The sequence below is a fragment of the Patella vulgata genome, chromosome 2, assembly GCF_932274485.2.
Source record: "Patella vulgata chromosome 2, xgPatVulg1.2, whole genome shotgun sequence".
NCBI classification, from domain to species: Eukaryota; Metazoa; Mollusca; class Gastropoda; family Patellidae; genus Patella; species Patella vulgata.
The window spans coordinates 319,269-333,117 of NC_065880.2; the positions used below are offsets into that span (position 1 = coordinate 319,269).

General features: G+C 31.4%; 1 protein-coding gene across 1 annotated transcript in view; it reads left to right on the forward strand.

The window, feature by feature from the left end:
• The first annotated feature begins 673 nt into the window (after window positions 1-673).
• Window positions 674-13,849, forward strand: part of LOC130010524 (uncharacterized) — a 243,736-nt gene continuing 230,560 nt past the window's right edge. The window contains exon 1 of the mRNA XM_056098981.1: window positions 674-743. The gene's annotated coding sequence lies outside the window, so the exon portion shown is untranslated. The remainder of the gene's footprint in view (window positions 744-13,849) is intronic.

The following is a 13,849-nucleotide window of genomic DNA, read 5'->3' on the forward strand; positions in this document are numbered from 1 at the left end:
ATAGGCGACATCAACCAATCCGGAAAAGAGACGCAAATATGTCCGCATATATGCTGTCTGTATTGATCCACTACCAAACAATATGTTGTTTTTTTTTATTAAATAAAGGGAACTTCCCACTAAACCACTCTCAAGGCCACATGAAACGTTACAAAATCATATTCTAAATAACAGGCTGAGGCTTTGGCTCTATGGTATCATTTTTATAGTAGTAAGTGGACAGTGGTCAGTAGACAGGCGAGAGAGAGAGAGAGAGAGAGAGAGAGATAACTGGGGTTTAACGTCCACTCTACCCAAATTAGGTCATTTCGGGACTAACATATGGTTTAATTCTATTTCAATAATTCGCTTGTGTGTAGAGGTTTTTGCCACTTGACTCAATGTCAGACCTGATGGTTCCACAAGCACATGTTATACCCCTACACCACCCAACCTCTCTAATATATTAAAGGTTTATAGAGATTAACAGAATCGTTAGTATTTAATATGTCCTGTTTATCATATCACCCAATACAAATCATAGTCTGTTATAGTTATTCATATCCTATTGCTTAGTCTGTCATTTCCACCCATAGGCTATAGTATTTATTTCTATCACTATGATTCATTAATTTACTTTCCGTTTAATTATAATATCCAATAGAAATTACTGACACTATAATATCACAGACCGACTTAATTCTGACACGGATTGCTTGCGTGTGCATTATCAACCTGTCTATCGTGTTTATTACATCGAACGGGTGAGTTATTATTTATTATAATGTAATATCTTTTTTATTATACCAACTCAGGCCTACTATAATCAGAATGGTCTCACTACCGTCGGTAGCGAACTAGCCAGCGAAAAACGTCCACCGATCTAAAACAAGAAAGGTGTTTTGTCTTCACGTCTTACCCCTGAAATGGAACGGGTTGAAGAGAGAGAGAGAGAGAGAGAGAGAGATGGGGTTTAACGTCCACTCGACACAAACTAGGCCATTTCGGGACTAACATATGTTTTTTAAAATTTTATTTCAATAATTCGCTTGCGCATAGGGGTCTTTAGCAGTGGGAGGAAACCGGAGGACCCGGAGAAAACCAACGAGGTTGGACAGGCGACCCTACTCCTTGTCACGTACAACCGGGGATTCGAAACCACGCCAGTCGACTCAATGACAGACTTTATGATACAGCGCGCGCACGCTAACCATTCAGCCATCCAACCCCCCGACGGGTTGAAGAGATCCAATATGGCTGATGAAGGAAGTAAAATAAAATCCACTTTGATAGCTCTTATAGAAATGAAATGGGGTTTAACGTCCTACTGTTCTGCTCCGACCTGAGCTAATGAAGACGGGCATACGCCAGAAACAGAGGTCGCAGTGGATCAATTTCGAGTTGCGTAAAAATACGCAGACATTCCAAAATTTTGCGTTTTTGCCCTCTACATCTGCGTGACTTAGAGCCTCTCAAAATACTCAATATAGAAGATGCAAAGTCGTTTTGTGAACAACCCTATTTTAAGCGTCCTTATTTCATTGATATGCCTGCTGTATTTAGTCTAATGATGACTGGAGGTTAACGGCATGTCTATGGTTGACGGCACAGTCATTTCAATCTTTCACTTCGACAGGAAGTACAGAGAAAACTATTGCTATGAAAGCCAACATTTGATTGGCTGAATGTAAACAGTATATCGTATTCTAGCCAATCCCAAGTCGTGTATGAAATGCGCTTTATTGCATCCAATAGGATAGCTACGTAGGCTTACTGCAATGAACTAATGAATGAAATAAGAGTATGTATAAAAAGAACTACGGAGACTACGTGCCTTGTCTGCGATATCACCTTCGGTGGAAGCGGACGTTAAACACTAAGAACAACAACAACTACGTGCAGTAGAGGTGTGTAAATGCCGGGTGAAGCACATAAATTGTACAAACTACGACATAGAATAATCTAATTATTCTCACGTCGGGGCAATTTTCTGCGTGTAAATTACGCAGCGTCCGTCAATATTTGCGTTTATTTTGAAAAAAATGCGTGAAATACGCGGATTTTTGCGTGACTGCGACCTCTGGCCAGAAAGTGTGCTATAAGGGAAATTTTGCCGGACAGCGACACTACGGCCTACTCTTATATCGAATCCCACACAAACCCGAACGGAAAAGACACAAACAACACAAACATTGTAAGCAAATATCAAACCAAGTGATTAACAAAAAACATTTCAAATTGGAAAAATTTACCGTTAGATGTGACGGATTTTGTCACGCTTTGTAAAAGAAAAACCAAATTGTTAAAATCGTCACAATCCTGTTAACCTTAAAAATAAAATGGGGTTTAGCGTCCTAGTTGTTTTGCATATTACGCTACGAGAAACATTTTGCCCGGACAGTGGCGCTATAACACTGTCACTGATTCACTCACATAGGAAACTCGTCTGAAAAACCCCGGAAACTGGGATGTTGCCCATTCTCGACTCTCACTGGACACTGACGTTTAATGACGTCAACCTTCTTTATGGTGCTTTGATTGTCCAGTGAACATACATAGGAAGGCGAACATTGTATTTGGTGTCATGAAATACGTGTCACGTCTTTGTCATAAATTTTCAAAAAATAAAACAAATGCTATCTCCATAATTTATACTTTAAAATTTTCCCCTGATCTTGTCTGATCCTGAAATAAGTTATTTTGAGCATTCTTAATTGCAGAATTTGAAATAATTACATATTTAAATGGAAGTAGTCCTAAGAGACGTAATATTAGACACCGTGTTCATCTTTGAAAATGTTTTATTCCAATACAGAAATTGAAAACTTTATTCCCTTTGGTGCATGGAAGAGACACAGAAATGTGTCTATAATTAATATAGTTTTGATATGAATATTAAATGGTTAATCCTTATTTATGGGCATTTTTTCATGCAAGATGTAACATGACACTTTATAAACTTTATTTATAAAACAATTTACAAATTTACAAATGGAATATTTTCATATTTAACACTTCACTTTTGTGTCAATGTTACATCTCAATCGGGGGGGGGGGGTGGCTGAATGGTTAGCGTGCGCGCGCTGTATCATTAAGTCTGTCATTGAGTCGACTGGCGTGGTTTCGAATCCCCGGTTGTACGTGACTAGGAGTAGGGTCGCCTGTCCAACCTCGTTGGTTTTCCCCGGGTCCTCCGGTTTCCTCCCACTGCTAAACACCCCTACGCGCAAGCGAATTATGTAAATAAAATTCAACCATATGTTAGTCCCGAAATGACCTAGTTTGTGTCGAGTGGACGTTAAACACAATTTCTCTCTCTCTCTTACATCTCAATCAGCTTATCATCCAAAATGTTTTGATTGATAATTTTGACTACATATTGAAATTGACAACAGTTATAATCACTGCTTAGCTAACAAATGGGTGAATAATAATAAATAAGCACTATTTTCAGTTGTGAAAAATATTTGAAATAAAGTGGGTGTTCATCAATGACCTTTAAAATGAAAACGATAAGCCTTTCAAAGCCTGTTTTAGGGACTTCTTTTTTATTATAAATTGTATTTTTACTTTGTTATTATTTCAGCGCATCTGAACACTTCGGTGAAAGATGCGCTATATAAATGTATTAAATAATAATAAAATAATAATAATAACTAGAAATATATAAATGTATTAAATAATAATAAAATAATAATACAATAATAATAATAATAACTAGAAATATATAAATGTATTAAATAATAATAAAATAATAATACAATAATAATAATAATAACTAGAAATATATAAATGTATTAAATAATATTAAAATAATAATACAATAATAATAATAATAACTAGAAATATATAAATGTATTAAATAATAATAAAATAATAATACAATAATAATAATAATAATAACTAGAAATATATAAATGTATTAAATAATAATAAAATAATAATAATAACTAGAACTGCGAACCAGTAATGACGGGTTTCACTGGTGCCACGTTACCCTTGAACTTATGTCACTTCCGGTACCAATGAAACCATTAAACAGGTTTCCACATAAGCATTGCACACATCAAATAAAATGGACGCAGAATCAACGAAATCCAGCAATATCAATTCATTTTATAAGATGGCCGCATGAGAACATCACACGAAATGTGTAAGCAGAAAATCTGTTTAAAAGTTGAATTAAACGTGATTTAAACATTTAAAAGTTTACAAGGACACTGTTTTAAAACACTGTGAATAACATATGGACATAATCTTAATGTTTAAAAACACTTAGAAGGTGATTAATATTATATTTAAGTTGACAAATGTACATGACCTCATTAATGAGTGACATGTAATAACAACAAGTCAAACAGCCAGTGAACTAAAAAGAATCTACACAACAAGAGATAACAATGTCCTTAAATACAACAGGAGCCACGAGAAAATTCGTCGCAATCTGAAGAAGACATAAGTATAAATATGGAAGTATAAATTGATTGAAATGAAAAATTGTATGCTTACAAAATAGGACTTAAAATCTATAGTAAGTGATATTACTTCATCGATTGTACAAACATTTCGCGAGGAATTTAGTTCGATACATGAAAAATTGGACCAAACTTTAAAAGACAACGAAATTTTAAAAAAATAAAATAAAAAACTAACGATCAACGAGCTTGAAAAGTTAAGGACGGACGAAGCAATACGAATGGCCAACTACAATGAGCAATACTCACGCAAAAACAATATTCGTGTGCTAGGTTTACAAAACAACCCGCCCTTGATGATAAACAAGTATTCATGCAGTCTATACAAAGGTGTGTCGACATTTCCATTAAATCTGAAGAAATTCAAGCCATTCACCCACTTCCAGTCAGAGACAGAAACAAACCAGTCACAACATTAGTGAAATTATCGAACACCGATATTAAACGCAAAATTATGATGAAAAGAAAACAATTATCTGAAAAAGGTATAAAATGCTACGACGATATCACTAAGAAAAACCTTACTTTAATAAATAGAGCCAACAACACAGACCTGTGCGAAAAAGCATGCTACTTTAACGGACAAATATATGCAAAAGCAGTAAACAAAGTGAAAGTCAAAATAGACCTTTATGACGATCTTCAGTATAAACTATCTGCAGCCAAAAATGAGAGATAATACTCAAATAACTTTGGAGATTCAGCCAATATATCCCTCTATAATTAATTTATATAATCTACTCTAGCCAATGTATTTTGAACTGTAAAACACCATACTGTATGACCCTAACCAAAATACCTGATTTCCCTTTAATGTTTGTCTCTAATCAACCCCTTTATTTTTGCATTTAAGACCTCAGACATATTCATGTATAAAATTGTATTATACATATATGGGCAGTGATCTCCCCAGACAATCGCCAATGGCTATCAACTGCTCTATTTTGGCTAAAAAAAAAATCAGATTTGGCAAAAATTTGGCTAAAGCAATTTGTGCACCTTATACATAAACAATGTGAAAAAATAAGAAAAACTCAAATTGACTAAAACATATCCAAAATGTTTCTTGATTTGGCGAACTATTTGGCTCATGAATTCCTTTGCCAAGGGCTGCCACTGTATATTGGACATGTTTATGTAGGCTAAACTCGCTAAATACCCCAAATAAATAGCAATATATAGCCTTTTTATTACTCTACCAACTACCTTACACATGCAATTACTAAAATGTATTCTTTCATAATTTGTAGTAAAAACAAACACCATTTCTTATTAAAAACCAACTCAATTTGTAAATATTGTAAATAAGTGATAAATGTATCTAACACTAGGTCAATCCAAATGCGTACTCCTACAAGACATGCATACCATTGATACATATACTAATGTCCAAAAGAAAGTATACACTGTGCATTTTGTGCTGCATCAACCAAAGTCGTTTTTCCATGGTATACGGTATTTGGGTAGAATGTCAATTTGTTTCACATTTTTATTTTGCTTAGAAATGTTGAGTTTGGACGGAAGAGACAAACTCAGTAATGCTTTATCAAATGTTTTTAATCTAATCAAAACTTAGTCATACTTTTAGTGTGTATACTTTCTTTTGGACATCAGTATACATTAGTAATCGATACATTTCCGGAAACAACAAAAAAAAACCACATTCAATGTTAGTAGATATATATATTACAAAATAAAATATACATTTATACAAACTATACAAATAACATATTACAAAATTTTATGGTACGTAGTAAACATAAATAGCTATCTACTATACATATACATTAAAAAAAATTATCTTTAAACTAAAAAGACACAAATTCTGTATTAATATACATATAGATGACTCTGAACATTCTATCAAATAACATAAGAGGTTTACGAGATTCGACCAAACGCAAAAACATTTTTCATTGGCTTAAAGATTTAAACTATGACATAATTTTTCTACAAGAAACTCATAGTATTATCCTAGATGAATCGATCTGAACAATGGAATGGGGGATCCGAAATGTTTTTTTCCCACTCACGAAGCAACTCAGCCGGTACTGCCATACTAATTAAAAATAATAACAATATTACTACATCAAATCACTACTCAGACCAAAACGGATATTTTAATATTTTGACAGTAGAAATCGAAAATAAAAAATACATTCTGTTCAATACATACAGTCCAAATTCAGATCACGACCAGGAACTGTACTACAAAAATATTAAAGATATACAACATACATACATGAATGACACGGACCAATATACATCTATAATTGTAGGAGGTGATTTCAACAATGTTCTTGACCACAAACTAGACCGTAGCGGTGGTAACTATAAAATCAAAAAGAAGGGATTACAAGCTATACGAGACCTAATAGATGATCTAACTTTAGTAGACATTTATCGAATAAGAAACCAAACGAAACAATGTTATACATTGCGTCAAAAAAATCCACTAATACAGAGTAGAATTGATTTTTGGCTTATTTCAGACTATTGGCAAGACTGTATACAAAAATGCAGCACAACTCCGGAATTAATTTAAGAATAAACACTAACTTATTGCCTAAGGGACCAGGGCTATGGATATACAACTCATCACTATCCAAAAACAAAACTTACAAAAAATTAATAATTGATTCAGTCTTAGAATGGGAAAAAGAATACTTCAACCAAGAAGACAAAAATGACCTCTGGGATTACATTAAATTTAAAATTAAAACAACATCCATTAAATACAGTAAAGAAAAGGCCAAAATTAGACACTCACTAAAAACTAAAATAAAAACTGAACTAGAAACACTAGAATCTAAATTGAATAATAACTCAAATTGCTTGGATACCTATAACGAATATAATAATGTGAAAAATAATCTTAACAATATATTGACCCGTGAAGTAGAAGGTATTCAATTAAGAACTAAAATAAATTGTTACTTTCTAAATTTATAAAAACAAAGGAGTCAAAAAACAACTATTAATAGATTTACTATAAACGGAAATACATCAGTTACTGACAGAAAATGCATTTTAAATGAAGTTCGATCTTTTTTATGAAAATCTATATTCTGAGAAATGTCAATCATCTAACATAAACAATTATGATACATTTGACTACGAATATCAGGCAGAAACATTAGAATATGACATAAGTAATTACGAATGTAAAAACGCAATATCATGTTTTAAAAAGAATAAATCTCCAGGAAATGACGGTCTAAGTATTGAGTTCTACGAAGCATTCTGGCCAAATATAAATGGTGCGCGGAAAAAAAGTCACAGGAAAAAAAGTCACAGTAAAAAAGTCACAAATTTGCCTAGGTAAAAAAAAACACAGGAAAAAAAGTCACAGTTTTTTTATTACATCTCAAATTCAATAACAATATAAACAATTAGTTAGTTAGTTTTTTGAAGTTTTACGTCCACTTCCACCTAAGGTGATATCGTAGACAAGTATATAAACAATAACATACATAGCGTTATATATAATTTGCATGTAGAAGCCATTGGATCTAATTACTTTATTAAACAAACACAATAAGTGGCTTAAAATTTAACAAAGACAACAGATCAACCCACAGCACTGATCAAAGAGCCAATCTGTTTGTATAGTGTTTGCAGCAAGGTAATGTAGAGTAACAGTACAGACCTAACAAGAATACCTACATACAAACAGCTTTATAATAAATTCATGATTAAATACAATTTACCCACGATCTATTAACCAAACCTAATTAACTCAAAGACAAATAACTTAAAGGTGCAAGGATATACTCACTCTACAATACAATATATATAAGTTGTGACTTTTTTTCCTGTGACATTTTTACCGTGACTTTTTTACTGTGACTTTTTTTCCTGTGTTTTTTTTCCTAGATTCATATAAATAAATATGTTTTAGCATCTTTTAAATACAGTTTCGAAAACAATAAACTATCTACCTCTCAAAGACAGTCATTAATTAAACTATTACCTAAACACAATAAGGACAAAACAAATTTGGAAAATTGGCGACCCTAACAAATGTCGATGTAAAAAATATTAAGTAAAGTTCTTTCTAATCGTATCAAACCTTTCCTAAATCACCTCATACATCCAAATCAAACTGCATTTGTCCCTGGTCGGCATATACAAGAAAATATACGCTTTATAGACGATAGCATTCATTTAGCAAAACAAAAACGAATTACAGGATTATTATTAGCTTTAGATTTTCAAAAAGCATTTGACAGTATATCACATAAATTTATGATGCGGACTTTAATTATTCTGGGCTTTAAAAAAAACTATATACGATGGATAGAGACTCTATATTCGGACATAACAGGTTATATCATTAATAACGGCTTTACAACACCAACATTCCAAATTAAAAGAGGAGTGAGACAAGGAGACCCAATGTCTAGCAATCTGTTCATTTTAGTTATAGAAATTCTGTTTCACAATATACGTTTAAATAGAGAAATAAAAGGAATAATATTCGCAAAAGCAGAAATAAAATTAGCAGCATTTGCAGACGACTTGACAGTTTTACTAAGACTTTAAATCAGCGAGACATTTATTTGAAATAATAAAACTTTACAGTAAAATATCTGGTTTAGAAATAAACATACTAAAATCAGAAATCATGAACCTGAACTTCTCAAGTAACAATACCGCACACAGTTTAAACAATATTGGATTTTAACATTTCTCGGACGAAATTAAAAGTTGTGGCATTTGTTCCTAGAACAATCAAAGTGTATCAACACAAAAAAACTTTCAGGTAAAAATTGATGAAATTATAAAGATACTAAATATTTGGAAAGAGCGAAATCTAAGCCTCATGGGAAAAATACAAATCATTAAAACATTTTACCTATCGAAAATAATCTTTCCCATAATGTCAATAGAAACGCCAGAAAACATTAAGAATCAATTTAATGCATTAATTTATAAATTTCTCTGGAACGGTCGTGACAAAATTAAAAGAAATGTTATAACACAAAATATTGAAAACGGAGGCCTAAACATGATTCAACGAATTCCTAAAATGTCGAAGTATCTTTTGGATCAAAAACCTAACAACATCAATTGATCAAACATGGAAAATACCCTTTCGATACATCTTGGAAAAATATAATGGTGAAATACTACCAATGTGTAATTACGAAAAAAATATTCCAATATCTTCTCCATTTAATAAACAAATTTTTAATCATTGGCACGATATATTCACGACACATATTGTTTACCTAATACCATTGAAAAATCAGGTCATATGAAATAACAAACACATTAAAATTAATAAATCATCAATATATAATAATACATTATTTAAGAATAATGATTTAAAATTTGCCACAGATATTATAAATATAAGAAATAATGCAAATAATTTAATTATTAGAAGCTTAAAGTCATCAATTAAATCTGTATCTAAAAATATATTATATAACAATCAACAAGTCATAAATGACCCAGAAACTCCAAACCCTAATCTATATGAATATTTAAAAAAAATAATTGAAACGATTTATAATAAAGATCTATCAAAAATAAAAAGTAAAAATATCTACAACACATTAATCCCAAATAAACTTCAAAAACCGACATCAATAGAAAAATGGGAACGACTACTTAATATCGAACTAAACAAAGAAAACACACAAAAAATATTTCAAATATCGAAAAGAGGCCGGGGAAAATTGCCTCGTTTACTAAGGGTGTTTTTTTTTTTATCTAAGATAATTATTAGCGGTATTTGCTATCAACAAATTGAGCCATACAAATAATGTTCGGACCATCACGTGACAAATTGCCGATCTACAAATTTGATTATTTATTTGGGACATGATATTGTCCATAGTTATGGTTTACTATACTGGAGTTCTATCGTGTATAATAAACGCTCTCCAAGCGAAAAAAACATAACAATGTCACGTGTTAATATTAAATATGGCGGATAAAAGCGTTCTTTGATTACATGCTGTTTAGTTTCAATATGAAATAACACGGCAATCTGTATGTACGGGGAAAAGAGAATGAATTTCCCCAATTCCAAAAATAGATGACTGGAATATTTATTGAATGGAAAGTGAATATTTTATATACAAAAATCTTCGGATTTGTAGTTTTCTAGCTTGGGTGGATCTGTGATTTGAATCCATGTAACGAGGACAGTAAACAATTCGATTACGGTAAACTATGGTAAACTTTTATAGGGTATCCCTATTTATATTAGCTTCTCGTCACATATCTGTATTATGATACTGCATTTTCCATAAGTTCAGTGTTTTATACATTTTATTATAAAATTGTAATAAATGTTTTACATCAATGAATAAAATAAAAAGTAAAATCTACAATTTAAAACAGTACCATTACATTGGGATTTGACGCCCTACAAATCACTAAAAGTATAACAATTGTTTGTTGAACCAGCTTTACTAATGCGTTTTTTTTCCAATCCAGAAAACCTCCTGGACTATGTTTTTCTGTTGTATTTAAGTTATTATTTTTTAGAAATAAATTCAAAAGAACGCGTCTTTACAAATTTAAATATAACCACAAATAAGTGATTATTTTGATGCACACTGTCATACACGATGCTAAGATGGGTATTAATGGTTTGTATTTGAAAATCAAATTATACAAGAGAAAAATATTAAGATATATGTTTAAACAACGCCCTTATCAGTTACTGCTTCGGGGAATATCATTTGATAATTTAGATGATCAGCATTAAACACCGTTATGCTGTCAATCGTGAATGAAGGGGTGGAGTGTATAATTAATTAGGGGATTGGGTTGAAGGGTTATGGCTACCATCTTATGCAGATTTATTGTGTATTGTATTTCCGGTCTTATAAAGCTCTATTCTTACATAAAGCAATTAAATGCCAAGTAAGTGCAACTAAGTTTTCCATTTATTACGGGTGTAGATATCGAAATATTGAGGCTTAATTTCGATCTAAATATATAGAAAAATATCATTCGTATAACTGAAGCCTGTTTAGTTCTGAATACCCAATATGGATTTATTCTGGCTTACTTAATGTAATGAGCCGACAAATTCATCGCTGCGCGTTTATATAACTTTGCTCCAATAATGACATTTTGTGCAATGTTAAGGGATTTCAAAAGAAACATAGTCAATGCTATAGTCAAGTTATTTTTCTACAGTAAATATAAGAAATAAACTGACGTATTGGAAATATGAAATTGTATGCCTTTTTTTACTTAATGGCTTATTTGTTGTGTTTGGTGGTTCTTCTTTTGCATATGTTAGATTAGATAAACGCTAATTTCTTGTCTGCGATATCAGTTAGGTGGAAGCGTACGTCAAGTAAAACTATGTCACACACACAGCGTTCTTAATTAATTTATGGCCCCGATCAGGTATCACAACACGACAGATGTTACTTAACACCTATATAGGTCAACGTTATCAAGGATTCTAATCAACCAACCATCACAAAAAATGACATTATTGATTGATTACCCATTTTGACTGTATATTCTTGATACTAGTGCACGAATATTCTATTTACTAATGATTAGAAATATCAAAGTTATAATTTATGAACTATTTAAATGTTCAAATAACATCCTAAGTATTATGATATCGTCAAGTTTAAATCACAACCTTATTCGGTGATTATAAATTTATGGAACTTATAACCTTAGCTGAATCCACACAAGACAGATACAATACTGTGTTATCGTTTGGTTTCTTTCAATTAAATATAACGTACGCGTCCAACTAATTGATATCGCAGTCAAGAAATTGGTGTTTATCTAATCTAACATATGCAAAAGAAGAACCACTAAACACAACAAATAATATATTATTATTATTCACAAAAGTATAAAATTTAATATTTCCAATACGTCAGTTTATTTTTTATATTTACTGTAGAAAAATAACTTGACTATAGCATTGGCTATATTTCTTTTGAAACCCCATAACATTGCACAAAATGTCATTATTGGAGCAAGGCTATATATACGTGCATTTAATTGTCAATTAAATGGAAAATAAAGCACACAATTCATACATTAAAATTTAATTAAAACGTTTAATTATTGAGACATGGACATCAATAATGCGATAATAATATATGTGATGACCTGTATTCTTGTCTTGTCTATTTCTTTGTTTTAACATTTCTCTGATTATAATATAGTTTGGACTGGTTTTATTTTCCAAAAAAATAAAAGAAATCTTAATTTTCACAAAGATGAATCATGTTGATGCTGCCATAACATTGTCCAAATTATCTTTAATGAACGGCAAACAATTATCAAAACTCTCCGACCCGATAAACAACACATTCGTGTCTTGCTATATAGAGACACCAGATCCGACAAATAAACTAACCAAAATATCGTATGTACTGTTCATGGTTTAATTAATCTAACCATGCGCTTTGACATTTAAAAATAAATAACTATCAACTTCAAATAAGATTTTTATTACACCTGTGAACTAGTAATTTAATATAGTTTATTCTAAATTCATTACGGATCTTACAATTTTATTGGATCCCCGGCCTGCCCGCCCAAGATTTTAGAGTGATACATAACTAAGCAGTCGAGTATCGACCTTTTTTGGTTCTGTTCAGCTTGTAAAACTTATTTGTTTAAATTATTGGGAAAAGAATGGTTTCTTGTGTAATTTTCCTATCATCTGGAAAATCGTTTTTTGTATTTTTAAAAACCCTAAATGTATTGACTTAGATTATAAAATTTTACATAATATATTATGGTCAACGGAAAAGCTATTTAAGATAGGTAAAGTATAGTTGGACGCGTACGTTATATTTAATTGAAAGAAACCAAACGATTAATAAGCAAAGAACCAATCGGACACCATTCTCTGAATTTAAATAACCTTTGATTGTATGTATCGAAGGGCAACCGGTTGGCGCCGAAATGTAAATCAACAATTATCACAGTATTGTATCTGTCTTGTGTGGATTCAGCTAAGGTTATAAGTTCCATAAATTTATAATCACCGAATAAGGTTGTGATTTAAACTTGACGATATAATAATACTTAGGATGTTATTTGAACATTTAAATAGTTCATAAATTATTACTTTGATATTTCTAATCATTAGTAAATAGAATATTCGTGCACTAGTATCAAGAATATACAGTCAAAATGGGTAATAAATAATGTCATTTTTTGTCATTATGTCATTTTGTATTTCTAATCAATTAATAATTGTAATTTCTAATCAATGATGTTCGGCGAAATACGGGAACAGTCCAAAGTGAACGGCCGTTCTATCTAAACGTTTTTATTATAATTATTTTATCATTTGTGAATCAGCCATTCCTATATTTACTGTCGCATTGTAATTTTTCCTTGATTTTTCGCCCGGAACGATATGGTACACGTTCATTGTG